Below are 15,356 nucleotides of genomic sequence, written 5' to 3'. Positions count from 1 at the left end.
CAATTGCCGCAAATGTGGCCCCGACAGTGCGCTAGGCAGCTGTCAGTGTGGACAGACTGCAGCGCTTTCCCTACTCAGCTGCACGAAGTCAGGTTTAACTCACAGCGCTGTACATCTGCAAGTGTAGCCAAGCCCTATCTCGATTTAAGTGGTGCTTTAAATGAGCTAGCTGGCCTGGGGGGAGGGTGGAGACGGGCAGGGAATTGGCTGAAGTCTGAGTACTCTTGATGCTCAAGATAGCAATCCAAGGGGATGCAGCTATAGGCTACAAGCTCAAATCAGCACAATTGATCAGCTCCTAATCCAATTACTCCCTGTAGCTCCAGCATTGTTTCACAGCGTGGCCACTCTGATTCAAGCGAGGTTAGTTAGACTGGAGTAACTCAAGTGTAGTAATTCGACTTAGCGGTTACAGTTGAAGACGAGCCCTTAGGCTATTTCTACACTGCACAGTTAACTCCGGTGATCTGAGCACCTGGGTTTGCCTAGCCCAGGTGTGAGCATCTCCATGGCAAAGCCCTACTCTCATTACTGTGCCCTCTCTGTTTCAGCACTCACTTGTGTATCTCTGGGGGCATAACTCATGATTCATTGGGTTGAGACACTCTAGGATTCCTTCCTCGTCAACTGTAGGAGAACATGTCCATCCTTTGGTGGGGGGGGCATTATGGGAAGGGCATTAGAGAACTATCAGCAGTTGAACAATGCAGTGTGCATTCTCACTGCAAAGTGAGCAGGTTCCGCATCGACTTAAAGCAGAGCCTGGGTTCTAATCTACACTCCCAACTGGGAAAACTTGCCTGACTTTAAAGCACCTCCAAACAGGTGTGTCTGTGTGTGTGGGGGGTGTGTGTGTTAAGACTACCTTAGGTAAGAGCCCAGATTAATTGTGCAGTGTAGCGATATTAGAGTTTTCCATGTTCTCCTTCCTACTTGACCCCCAGTTTATCTGTTGCACAAATTCTATGGCAGTGTTGCAGCTCACTGACATCTTTAGTAGCAATCTCCATTGATGCAGCAAATGTATAGGACATGTTTTACAGTAAAAATCAGCCACCATCATAACCATTTTTGGGTTGCTACATTCTGCATACTATTCGCTAACCAGTCCCTTAATGCATCATCTCTCCAAACTGTTAAATTTCTTAAGTTAGCTTCTTTTTAGTGTATGCGCAATGTGCCTCAGGTGGCATATGGATTCACCACTGAATTTGGCATGCTGGTTGGATCATTAGCTTCCCCAGACTGGGCCGGGTACTGACAGGGAGTGCGACAATTCAGCTATATATGCAGGAATTGTTTCATTTTCTTGTTCATTCAGTTTATAAAAGCAGAAATGCTGTGCAATCACCAGAGGTTCTGGGGATCATGGAAATTCTACAAAATTACCAATCTCTGCAAATGTTTTGTCTGCTGAATTAATAGGAGGTATTTGGCTTTGGAGCAGGCTATACATTTTAGCTCCCATTTCACTCAGTAATACCACCACCTTCCCCCCTCCCCCCACTCACATATAGCATCAGCTATTATATACTGTAACAGTCTCTCAAGATATGTGGGCCAATCCTCTACCAAACAAGTACATTTCCCCTAAACAGCCAGACATTTTTAACCTTTTCTTCTTCTGAAGGCATCTTTGCAGTCACAATGGTTAAGGGTGCAGTTTCTTTAGTTTCACTGTCACCTGGCCTCTGCAGTCACTCTCTTCCTGGATTAGGATACCACTCTTGTCTCCAAATGTTTATTTACTATATGCAAACATATAAGATCTGACTATAGGAGAGACCTTCTCTTACAGGTCTCTGGTGGCCTCAACCATAGTCCACCACTAGAGGGCTCACAAACTATTTAAGGGGATAATAGGGTTTTACAAGTTTCAGAGTAGCAGCCGTGTTAGTCTGTATCCGCAAAAAGAAGAAGTGGGCTGTAGTCCACGAAAGCTTATGCTCTAATAAATTTGTTAGTCTCTAAGGTGCCACAAGTACTCCTGTTCTTCTTTTTGAGGGTATTACAAGTTTCATTACAGTCTATCCCACCCCAAAAAGTAAAAAAAAAACATAATTAGGTACAGATATAGATGTCTGATTTTTTCAATGGCAACACAAATGATTTTTTTTAAAGTCTCTTTAAAGCAAGAAGAGAGACTGTCGAATCAAGAGGTTTAATGGTTTTGGAGCAAAGAATGGTTGGTGGAGCTTGTATCTATAGCAATAGGCCTCTGAAGCATGTTGCTCTAAGCTTCCTAGACCAGATACAAGCTCCACCAACCATTCTTTGCTCCAAAACTATCAAACCTCTTGATTCAACAGTGTCTTCCTGCTTTAGTAGGCGAGTTTGTAAAATCCTGTAATCAAGTAAGTTGGCAGTTACTTGCTGAACCCCGCCACATACATTTGAAGTATAGAATTACAGTTTAACAGAATGTACATTACCTGATTTCTAAACCATTTTCTTTAAACTTAGCTAAGCACATACTACTCATGAAGTCCTGTTTACACCATGACAGGGTGCTGTCCCTTCCCAAGAGAGGCAGGCTAGAAATCCTCTCCATGGTATAAAATAAGGCTATATCTACCGGTATACTATAGAAGCTACAGAGACACAGTTAAGGCATTGCAGCTGCACTGCTGTAGCACCATAGCGTAGACATTTGCTAAAGAGACGAAAGGGGTTTTTCCATTTCTGTAGTTAAACCACCACTCCAAGAGGCAGTAGCTAGGTCTACAGAAGAATTATTCCATAAACCTAGCAGCATCTACACCAGGGCTTAGGTTGGCGTAAGGACGTTTTTCACCCCTCTGAGTAGCTAGGTCAACATAGGCTTTAGGCAGAGACCAGGACTGAGTGCTTGTCTTCACATACAGCACTGCAGCTGCACTGCTGTAGTGCTTTAATGAAGACACCACTATGCCAACAGGAGAGCTCTTCCCATTGGCATAGTTAATCCACCTCCCCGAGAGGCAGTGGCTATGTCAACGGGAGAAGCTCTCCCACGACAGTTTTACACAGAAGGTTAGGTCAACATAAAGTCGCTCAAGAAGGTGAATTTTTCACACTTCCAAGCGACATAGTTATAACAATACAGGTCAGTAGTGTAAACCTGGCCTAAGAGTTATCAGACAGAATTAAATTAATTAATTTTTTTTTTTAATTAATGGAGATATCCCATCTCCTAGAACTGGAAGGGACCTTGAAAGGTCATTGAGTTCAGCCCCCTACCTTCAATAGCAGGACCAAGTACTGATTTTGCCCAAGATTCCCTAAGTGGCCCCCTCAAGGATTGAACTCACAACCCTGGGTTTAGCAGGCCAATGCTCAAACCACTGAGCTATCCCTCCCCCACATAGAAGTCAATCTAGATCAGGTTCTGGTGGAGGAAAGGCCTGCAGGCACTCGAATGGGCTTAGGGCCTAAAAAAGGAGCTCAGTTTGGATATATGGATTATGCCTTGTTTGTTTGTTTTTTTTAAATTCATTTCTCACACTTTGTGGCTAATAAGCTGGTATTTGACCTTATGTACCCCTGAGTCTTTGCAATTCTTAAACTCTGATCTCTGGGATACAGGTGACTATGTGTCACACACACCCTAAGACTGGAGTTTCAAAGTTCAGCTGCTTTATGTTAACTTCACATCCATGTACACACACACACACACACAGGTTCAGAGTACAATACTAAGGATTTTAAAAAATAGTCCAAACAAAACCCAAGAGTTTTGGAAGAAATAAATCCTCATGCTTTAGGGCATAAGCCAACCTCTAAATAATGGGGAGTTGGAAGAAGCTTTCCCTGTAGGAAGTTTATTCCTCAACTCCCTGCAGCAGGGTTTCTAGCATCCTCCTCTGAAGCAGTTGGTGCTGGCCCCTGTCCCAGATGGGTTAATGGACTAGAAGCATCTCTGGTTTGAGCAAGTGGGGCTATTTCTATGTTTCTATGACCAAAATATTTTTAAGGGGGGGGGGGGGGGAAGAATGAGGAGGAAAAATAACCCCTCAACTCCAGAATGGCTGAAGGGATTTTCCTCAAGCTTTCCCTGATATTTATTTTCAGGTAGACACCCATGAAATATTTAGTCCCAAAGATAGATGTTTTGGAAAATTATTGAGGGGTGACCATAACCACAGTGGTCGCATTTGACACTCATGCTATATTATAATCAGCAGTATGTCAAAGAATAACATGAGGCGGAGAGGAATCTATCAGATGCAGGGGCACGGGAATGGCGGGACCAGGGGGCCATGGCCCCACCACTTTTAAAAGTAGGCCGTAAGTCAGGTGACAGGGGGAGTGGGTGGAAAGGAGTGGGGGGAGGACGACTTGGGGGAAGGGACAGCATGAGGGCAGGGCCACAGTACAGGCACCAGTGGCCCTTCCACTTTTAGGGAGCTTCCGCCACCCCTGATCAGATGAGTTGAAGACAAAGCCAGGCAGTTTCCGCATCGGAGTTTTGCTCTTTTAAGACTTCTGAAGGCATGCTCCACACCTCATCCCTCTCAAATTTTGGGAGGCACTTCAGATTCTTAACCCAACATTTAAGTGCTGTAGCTATCTTTAGAAATCTCACACTGGTACCTTCTTCGCGTTTTGTCAAATCTGCAGTGAAAGTGTTCCTAAAACAAACACGTGCTGGGCCATCATCCCAGACTGCCATCACATGAGGTATGTGGCAGAATGCGGGTAAAACAGCAGGAGCCAGACTATTCTCCCCCCAAGAAGCTCAGTCCAAAATTTAATTAACACATTATTTTTCAACGAGTGTTATCATGGAAGCCTGTCCTCTGCAATAGTGGCTGAAGCATGAAGGGACATACGAATGTTTCGCATATCTGGCATGTAAATACCCTGCAATGCCAGCTACAAAAGTGCCATGTGAACACCTTTTTTCACTTTCAGGTGACATTGTAAATAAGAAGCCGGCAGCATTATCTCCCGCAATTGTAAACAATCTTCATAGAATCATAGGGTTGGAAGAGACTTCAGGAGGTCATCTAGTCCAATCTCCTGCTCAAAGCCAGACCAACACCAACTAAATCATCCCAGCCAGGGCTTTGTCAAGCCGGGCCTTAAAAACCAATAAGAAAGGAGATTCCACCACCTCCCTAGGTAACCCATTCCAGTGCTTCACCACCCTCCTAGTGAAATAGTGTTTCCTAATATCCAACCTAAGGGTAGTTTCCTAAGGAACACTGCTATCACAGCCATACATTTTGTGACGGGGCACATGGCACCCAAGGAGCTGCAGACAGGCCGAATGGAAACACCATGAACTGGTAATGCAAGTGCTTCACTACAAATCTGAGGAACTTTCTGTGCCCTTGGTATATCGACACATGAAATTACACATCTCTTAAACAGAGGGCAGCATATTGGTCTCCAAGATCCAGGGAGAGAATAATGGATGCCAGGATGATCATGTGAAACTATCTTTTTAAGATAGATGTTGAGCTGATGCAGGTCTAAAATAGGTTTGGAGACTTCCCTTGGCTTTTGGGATTATGAAATAAGGGGAGTAGAAACCCTTCCCTCTTAAATTCTGCTGAACCTCCTGTATGGCACCTGAAGGAGAGACTGAGCCTCCTGGACCAAAAGTTCTTCATGAGATAGGTCCCTGAAGAGGGACAGGGAGGGAGGGAGGGTGGGCAAGTGGAGAAGAAATAAATTTGCAGGTGTATCCCACTTCTACAATGCTCAACACCCAATGGTCCATGGTGACATGGGACCAAGCACTAAGGAAATGGGAAAGATGGCTTGCACACAAAGGAAAAATGGAGTCTGAAATCCTGGGAACTGGTACAGCGTCCTCAAGCATCCCATCACAACACCTGCTTAGAACCCCTTGGATGTATAGGTGGAGGCAGGCATTGAAGCAGAGGTAGAAGAAGGAGGTGGTCCACTGAGAGTATTTGCAGAAGCAATAAGAGTAATTCTAGCAATTGTCATGGGTGGTAAGATGGAACTGATAGGGATGGTGGTCAGCTGGGTGCTTTATAACAGCATGCCGCAGCAGGAAAAGTTCTGGTGCCTGTGTGTGGGGCAAGCAAATACCAAGAGTGTGCTGCACACGTACAATCACTCGAAGAAGGGGACTAGCATGCTCTGGTGAGGACCATGAGAAAAAAATAGACCTGCTTGGTACCAGATCAGGTAGAGCTGCAGGAAGTGACTGCTTGGAAATGACATCCCTCTAGACTGCCAGAAGAGGACGCTCCAGTACCAGATCGATGAACAGGTCAGCCAGTACTGCGAAGGGCTGAAGATGTGGAGCACAGTACCAGAGTGAAGGTGAAACAAAGCGTCTCAGCGCCGAGATTGGTGCCAGAGCGCATGGCACCAGTCTGGTACTGGAAGCAGTGTAGCCCTTGTGGGACAAAGAAACCATTGATGTCACAGCACTGGAAAGAGACTCTAAACTACAGGTCTTAGCCGAGGGAGCCTAAGGAGAAGTGTGGAGCCTCTTATTCAGGGTCAACGAAGGGGGGCACAGCACCAGGACTCTTGACTAGAGTGATGCTCCTTTCTCCCTCTCTCTAAAGCGGTTGAGGAGTGCAGTCTATGGGAGGAGGCCACTCATGAAATAAACATAGAACAGCAGCTGACTCTGGCAAGGCAGGAGGAGGTTGATCCTTTCCCAAGCTTCTTGTGCATGGAAACTGGGGGGCTAGTGGGATCTTTTCAGCAGGAATTACTTTAGTCTCACCTCTCTATTCTTAAGGTTCTCTTGGAGAACGAGCAACATACAGAGCAGCATTCTTATGTGCCCCTGGGCCAGGCAGATTAGACATTGAGAGTGACCATCATTAATGGGCCTGGGGACATCGTCTGATGGACAGTTCTTGAAGCGAGGTGACTGAAGTCTGCCATGTTGAAGGAGTTCCCCTCTGTAGGGGATGAGGTGTAAATATAGTTAGACCCCTTACTTTTTTTTCCTTGTTGTTTTTAAGCCTATAAGCAAATAAACACTAAACTAAAATTAAAAACTAAATATTAACTAGGATTGAAGGTTCAAAACCATGTAAACTAGAAGAGGTAGCTATGCTGCACAGGGACATGGAGACTGCCAGCATTCCATCTTGCACCATGGGCAGTAAGAAGGAATTGAGTGAAGGTTGAGGCAGCCCTACCCATTACACCCTTGGCTATGGGGGCTGAGAGGGCATGAGGGAAGTAGGTACAGTCAAAATGGATATTGTTATTAAAAAAGAATCAAATTGTGCATGCACGCACAGCTAGAGAGTGGAACTTTATGTGCAGTTTATGCTGAACCAGAACCTGGAAAACCAGGCGAGGAGGAGGCTGCGACTGCAGCGCAGCGACGAGAGTGATGAGGACATGGACACAGAACTCCCTCAAAACCGTGGGCCCCGGCGCTTTGGAGATCATGCTGTTAATGGGGCAAGTTATAGCCGTGGAACACCGATTCTGGGCCCAGGAAACAAGCACAGACTGGTGGGACCACATAGTGTTGCAGGTGTGGGACGATTCCCAGTGGCTGTGAAACTTTCGCATGCGTAAGGGCACTTTCTTGGAACTTTGTGACTTGCTTTCCCCCGCCCTTGAAGCGCCAGAATACCAAGATGAGAGCAGCCCTCACAGTTGAGAAGCGAGTGGTGATAGCCCCGTGGAAGCTTACAACACCAGACAGCTACCAGTCAGTCGGGAATCAATTTGGATTGGGCAAATCTACTGTAGGGGCTGCTGTGATGCAAGTAGCCAAAGCAATCACTGAGGTGCTGCTACCAAAGGTAGTGACTCTGGGAAATGTGCAGGTCATAGTGGATGGCTTTGCTGCAATGGGATTCCCTAACTGCGGTGGGGCGATAGACGGAATGCATATCCCTATCTTGGCACCAGAGTACCAGGGCAGCCAGTACATAAACCGCAAGGGGTACTTTTCAATGGTGCTGCAAGCACTGGTGGATCACAAGGGACGTTTCACCAACATCAATGTGGGAGGACCGGGAAGGGTTCATGACGCTCGCGTCTTCAGGAACGCTACTCTGTTTAAACGGCTGCAGCAAGGGATTTACTTCCCAGACCAGAAAATAACTGTTGGGGATGTTGAAATGCCTATAGTTATCCTTGGGGACCCAGCCTACCCCTTAATGCCATGGCTCATGAAGCCATACACAGGCAGCCTGGACAGTAGTCAGGACCTGTTCAACTACAGGCTGAGCAAGTGCAGAATGGTGGTAGAATGTGCATTTGGACATTTAAAGGGTTGCTGGCGCAGGTTACTGACTCGCTCAGACCTCAGTCAAACCAATATTCCCATTGTTATTGCTGCTTGCTTTGTGCTCCACAATCTCTGTGAGAGTAAGGGGGAGACCTTTATGGTGGGGTGGGAGGCTGAGGCAAATCGCCTGGCCGCTGATTACGTGCAGCCAGACACCAGGGTGATTAGAAGAGCACACCAGGAAGCGCTGCGCATCAGGGAAGCTTTGAAAACCAGTTTCATGACTGGCCAGGCTACCGTGTGAAAGTTCTGTTTGTTTCTCCTTGTTGAAAACCCGCCTCCTTGATTGACTCATTCTCTGTGAGCAACCCACCCTCCCCCTTCGATCACAGCTTGCTTGCAAAGGAAATAAAGTCACTATCGTTTAAAATTCATGTATTCTTTATTAATTGATTATAAAAAGAGGGAGAGAACTGACAAGGTAGCCCGGGTGGGGTTTGGGAGGAGGATAGGAGGGAAGGAAAAGGCCACTAAAAAAGTTCAATATAATGACAGCCTTTTGGTTGAGATGTCCACTGGGGTGGAGTGGGAGGGTGCATGGAGCCTCCCCTCCCCCCCCCACCCCCCCAGCGTTCTTACACGTCTGGGTGAGGCGGCTATGGAACATGGTGAGGGGGGAAGGCGGTAATACAAGGGCTGCAGCGGCACTCTGTGATCCTGCTGCCGTTCCTGAAGCTCCACCAGACACCGGACCATGTCCGTTTGCTCATGCAGCAGCCCCAGCGTTGCATTCTGCCTCCTCTGATCTTCCTGCCACCACCTCTCATCTCGAGCGTCCCTCATGGCCTCACGTTCACTGGCATCTTTCCCGTACTGTGATACTGTGTCCTTCCACTCATTCAGATGAGCTCTTTCATTGCGGGTCCATGATTTCAGAGAACATTTCGTCTCGTGTCCTTTTTTTCCGCCGCCTTATCTGAGATAGCCTTCGGGACGGAGGAGGGAGGCTTGAAAAATTTGCAGCTGCGGGAAGGAGGGAAAAAAGGGAGAGAAGTATTTAAAAAGATACATTTTACAGAACAATGCATACTCTCTTTCACGGTGAACAATACTATTCACATTACATAGCACATGTGATTTCAGTACAAGATCGCATTTTGCATCTTAATATTGAGTGCCTGTGATCTCTAACATCAAAGCCGCAGACGCAGGTCTGGGCAACAGAATTTGGCTTGCATGCGGCCATGGTAAGCCATTGTCTTTCGGCTTCTGCAGCCTTCAGAAAAGCAGCACCCTCTTTTCCCACATACCAAGCAAAGCCCATCGAGTGCTGTGGTTTTCCTGTTAACGTGCAGCAGCAGAAACCAAACTAAACACTCCCCCCATCCAATTCTCTGGGATGATCGCTTTATCCCTTCCCCCCCCCCCCCATGGCTAACTGCAGGGAAGGATTTATTTTCAGCCACAGGCAAACAGCCCAGTAGGAACGGCCACCTCTGTCCCCTTAATTAAATTCCCGTATTTCAACCAGGTTACCATGATCGATATCACTCTCCTGAGGATAACACAGTGAGATAAAGAATGGATGTTGCTTGAATGCCAGCAAACACAGGGACCATACGCTGCCAGGCTGTGTCATGCAATGATACCAGATTACTTGCTACTAGCATGGCGTGGTCAAGTGTCCTACCATGGAGGATGGAATAAGGCTGCACCGTCCAGAAACCTTCTGGAAAGGCTTTTGGAGTACCTCCAGGAGAGCTTCATGGAGATATCCCTGGAGGATTTCCGCTCCATCCCCAGACATGTTAACAAACTTTTCCAGTAGCTGTACTGGCTGTAAATGCATCTCAAGTCCTCAGTGCAAATTAATCATTAAAAAAAGCTTGCTTTTAAACCATGATTTATATTTACAAAAGGTACACTCACCAGAGGTCCCTTCCATGGCTTCATGGTCTGAGAGAATGCGTTGGGAGGGTACTTCAGTCAGGCTGAGAAAAAGATCCTGGCTGTTGGGGGGAACGGAGTGCTGTGTGCTCTCCGCAAGCTCGTTGTCATCATCATCATCATCATCATCTTCCCAGTCTGCAGAATCCTCAGGCATGGCTGAGATTATCCCCTCCTCGGAATCCACAGTCAGGGGTGAAGTAGTGGTGCGGCCCCCCCTAGAATTGCATGCAGCTCAGCGTAGAAGCGGCATGTCTGCGGCTCTGCCCTGGACCTTCCGTTTGCTTCTTTGGTTTTCTGGTAGGCTTGTCTGAGCTCCTTAACTTTCACGCGGCACTGTAGTGAGTCCCTATTGTGACCTCTCTCCATCACGCCCTTGGAGATTTTTTCAAATGTTTTGGCATTTCGTCTTTTGGAACGTAGTTCTGCTAGCACTGAATCCTCTCCCCATATAGCGATCAGATCCAGTACCTCCCGTACAGTCCATGCTGGTGCTCTTTTTCGATTCTCGGACTGCATGGTTACCTGTGCTGATGAGCTCTGCGTGGTCACCTGTGTTCTCCACGCTGGGCAAACAGGAAATGAAATTCAAAAGTTTGCGGGGCTTTTCCTGTCTACCTGGCCAGTGCATCCGAGTTCAGATTGCTGTCCAGAGCGATCACAATGGTGCACTGTGGGATAGCTCCCGGAGGCCAATACCGTCGAATTGCGGCCACACTAACCCTAATTGGAAATGGCAATGTCGATTTCGGCGCTAGTCCCCTCGTCGGGGAGGAGTACAGAAATAGATTTTAAGAGCCCTTTATGTCGAAGTAAATGGCTTCGTCGTGTGGACGGGTGCAGGGTTAATTCGATTTAACGCTGCTAACTTCGAACTAAACTCATAGTGTAGACCAGGCCTAAGGCTGTGTCTACACTTTGAGCTAGAGGAATGATTCCCAGCTCATGTAGACATACTTGTACTAGCTCTTGAGCTAGCATGCTAAGAATAGTAGTGTAGCCACAGTAGCAAAGGCAGCAGCAAGTGGCAGCATGGGCTAACTCCCCTGAGTACAAACCCACTGGGACTCCGTGGGTACATACTGGGTACAGATAACCCATGCTGTGACTCGCCACTGCCCACACTACCTAGGCCAGTGGTTTTCAAACTGTGGGTCATGACCCAGTACTGGCACTAGGTCGCGGCGGCTCTGGTCAGCACCGCCGATGGGGCCATTAAAAGTCCCGTCAGCGGTGCTGCCCAGCTAAGGCAGGCTAGTCCCTACCTGTTGACACCGCGCTGCGCCCCGGAAGCAGCCAGTAGCAGGTCCGGCTCCTAGGCAGGGGGGCTACGGGTCTCTGTATGCTTCCACCGCCCCAAGCACTGGCTCTACACTCCCATTGGCTGGTTTCCAGCCAATGGGAACTAGTGGGGCAATACCTGCAGGCTAGAGCTGCACAGAACTGCTTGCATGCCTCTGCCTAGGAACCGGACCTGTTGCTGGCCATGTCCAGGGTGCAGTGCAGTTCATGGTGCCAGGATAGGCAGGAAGCCTGCCTTAGCACCTCCACTGCGCCACTGATCGGGAGCCACCTGAGGTGAGCCCGTGCCCCAATCCCGTGCCCCAATCCCCTGCAAAACCCCTCATCCCCGGCCCCACCCCAGAGCCTACACCCAGAGCCCCGACCCCCTCCTCTACCCCAACCCTCTGCCCCAGCCCTGAGCCCCAAACCTGGAGCCCCCTCTTGTACCCCACACCCCTCACCCCCGGCCCCACCCCAGAGCCTGCACCTCCAGCCCAGAGCCCTGACCTGCTCCCGCACTCAGCCCCCTGCCCCAGCCCAGAGCCCCCTCCCACACCCTCAACCCCTTATTCCCAGCCCCACCCCACAGCCCTCACTCCCGCACCCCAACCATCTGCCCCAGCCCCTCATCCCCAGCTCTGTTGGGTCACAGGCATCAACAATTTTCTTCAACTGGGTCACCAGAAAAAGAAGTTTGAAAACCACTGACCTAGGCTACACTAAAGTCCTTTGGAAGAGCTGCAGAGTAAACATATGCTTCCCAGGGACATTCTCACAAACTGTGAGATCAAGTATCCCATCTGAAATTTCAGCACTGTGGTGGTTAAAACAGTGAGAGAAAAACAACATTGTTTTGCACTTAGAAACCTGTTTCTAATCAGCCGAGCTACTCCTATGGGGTCAAATAAAAATGATTAGCTTATTAAAAGCATAGCTTTGCTATTTAATAAGCAAAAATGATTGAAAATTCTGTTCCAGATCCTGATAATTTTAGTGTTTCTAGTTAAGCCTGCAAAATTGCATTCATTATTAGTGTCTAGATTCATTAACAATTCAATTTATAGATATTAATGCTTATAATGCATGCTTCGCTTGCCAAAACTTGAAGAGAAATTGTTTCAATTAGCTTTCATGGATCATGAATCCTACCGGCTGGGTATTTTTAGACAAAAGATACAAACACATCCCCAAGCAATGCTAATGCACAGCTGGGATTCGTATATAAGGTCACTTGAGCTAAAAGTTTAAAAGGAAAAACAGTAAATGAGTTTTGCCCAGAAGAGATAGACAGGAATAACGTGTCTTCAGCTACCAATCAAATATTTGTATGTCATACTAGTGACTTGGGGGGAGGAAGGAGACCAGGATCCTTGGCTTTTTATATTGCATTTTTAAAAAGCCAAGCTGTGCAGGCCCAAACCAGTGACTAAATTACAGGGCAGTTTTCACAGCATATGAAAGAACACAGTGGTTTACGTGCATTTATAGGCCCCAGGCCAAGTTATTCTGCTCTCAGTTAGATCCATGAGATACCGCTAAAGTCAATGAGGTAGCACAGCACAGAGTTAACTGAGGGCATAATTTGGCCCCATGTATTTTTTTTACTCCTTCCTTAGGACAAATCCTGTTGCACTGAGGAAAGCAAATATTCAAATATCTTTGTGCTGCACACACATGCATAGTCACAGGACTGAGGAATAAAATCTTCAGGCCCAAATGACCAAGCTGCATGTCATAACCACTTTTAATAAGCATGATGAGAAATAGCAGACATGGCAAATATACACAAATGGCAAAAACTTCAACAAGCCCCAAGATGACTCCAAGCCAGAAACAGTGGTGCCTTGCCAAACAGTGCCTTAGCTGCAAGCACAAAATTCCTTTTGAATTCACTGGGAGCTTTATTCAGACATCCCAGGGAACAATATAATCTCAAAATTGAGATTACCCATTTATTTGTGAGTGTCTAAAATAGAAATGTATGGAACGGCAGAGTCCACCCACTAGCTCCAAGTAATATACAGGAGTTGGTATAAACAAGTCAGCATTTGCCAACAGTTACTGATAATCCTAGTTTTTCCTCTTATACTTAGAATAGGAAATAGCCCTGGTATCTACTGGTAAATGCTGGTATTTTAATTGCTGTACCGTTTTCACAAAAACAAGGTATCACAAGATAGAGGATTCCCCTGAAGTAGACAATCTTCATATTAATACAAATACTATCCCCCTCTGCATTAAACTCACTAACCACAATAAATAAAGCCCAGTATGTTTGTTTATCTTTTTCTTTTTTAATTATTTGGAGGTAGGAGAGGTTTCCAGATTTTACTTTTCTCTATAATGAACAGTTACATGTAGCTCACTGAATGAAAAATGCCAGGGCCCGTGAAACAGTGAATGGAATGTGCAGAAGGAAGGTGATCTGAATTTGAGTCACCCATTTACTGGTCTAGAAGACCATTTCTATATTACTTATGGAACAAAACTAGTTGATGTCATGCAACCTGTTATCCAAAATAGGAAATGAACCCAAAGAAAACAGTTAAGTAGCTTTCACAAGCTGATCCTATGAAATGGAGTAGAATGGCGACAAAAAAAACCTGTACTATTAGCAGAGAGATCCATATTTCAGGGACCCAGAAAGTTCAAGAGGTAGCTATGTGTTCTGCATGTACTAACTAAACCATATGAGCTAAAGTGGTGCAGAAAAACAGTGAGTACATTTAAGAGCACTCCTATGACGGGAAATGAAATATACAGTGTCTAGCACAATGGGGCCCCAATCCCAACAGCGACGGCTAAGTGTTACTGCAATACAAATAATAATAATATAGATACAAGCAGACATAAGAATGCTTCAGAAAAAAATCTGGGGGGGAGGGGAAATCACACACAACAAAATGGAGACATTTGTTTCCATCTGGGATTAAGAGCTGTCACTGCAGTTGTGTAATGTAGTGTTAAGGAGCTTTTTATTTGAACCTTGAAATGTATATGATCCCTGAGCGCCAAAAACTCTTGCTTTGGACACAGCCTTTAACACTTGATTCCAGTCAACTAAACTATGCAATATGCATACCTCCCAAAAGAGAGTTCTCCAAAACACTTTGGTCTGAACCACAGAGACACTTCCAGGACTCACCCTTCCACTTCTTTAAGCAATCCCAATACGCAATCACTTACTTAAAACAGCTACTGTTCCAAAGGTTTGGAGTGTAGCAAACATTGCATCCATATTTATAAAATGCTCCAGGGATGTTCCAGGGAATTACAGACTAGTAAACCTTACATCAGTACCTGATAAATTGGTCAAAACGACAATTAAAAATAGAATAGTAAAACATCTGGAAGATGATGATCTGGTCTAACCAGCACAGTTTCTGCAAAGGAAAATAATCTCTCGTTAATTTCTTACAATTTTTTGAACATTTCAATAACGTAATGGATAAAGGACAAGCAGTTGACATACTTATTTAGACTTTCTAAAGGTCTCTCTCAAGGTCACTCACAACAGGTTAGTAAAGAAGCTAAGTCTTCGTGGGATGAGAGGCATACTATTTTAATGGATCAAAAACTGGCTAGTAGAGAGAGAACAAACAAGTAGGACTGAACAGTCAATTTTCATCACAGCAAAAGATTAAGAGCAAAGTACCTCAAGGTTCTGTATTTGGTCCAGTATGGGTTCAATATATTTATTAATGGTCTGGAAAGGGAGGTGAGTAAAAGGTAGCAAAATTTGCAGATGTCCAGGGTTATTTAGGTTAGTTAGGACCAGAGAGAATGGTCAAGAACTTCAGAGAGATCTAAACAAGCTAGGTGAATGAGCAACATGAAAAATGAAAACTACCCATACACCCTGCAGGGTTCTAAATTAACTGTATTAACTCAGGAAAGAGCCCTAGACCTCTGCTCAATGTGCAGCTGCAATGAAAAAAAAAGCAAACAAGAT

At 46.0% G+C, this 15,356-nt stretch overlaps 1 protein-coding gene across 1 annotated transcript in view; it reads right to left on the bottom strand.

The window, feature by feature from the left end:
- Positions 1 to 15,356, bottom strand: part of PMFBP1 (polyamine modulated factor 1 binding protein 1) — a 354,325-nt gene that overhangs the window by 286,424 nt on the left and 52,545 nt on the right. The window lies entirely within an intron of this gene.

Source organism: Chrysemys picta, chromosome 14, assembly GCF_011386835.1.
Source record: "Chrysemys picta bellii isolate R12L10 chromosome 14, ASM1138683v2, whole genome shotgun sequence".
NCBI lineage: Eukaryota > Metazoa > Chordata > Testudines > Emydidae > Chrysemys > Chrysemys picta.
The sequence above is the reverse complement of the archived record's forward strand: the minus strand, read 5'-3'. Positions and strand labels throughout refer to the sequence as shown.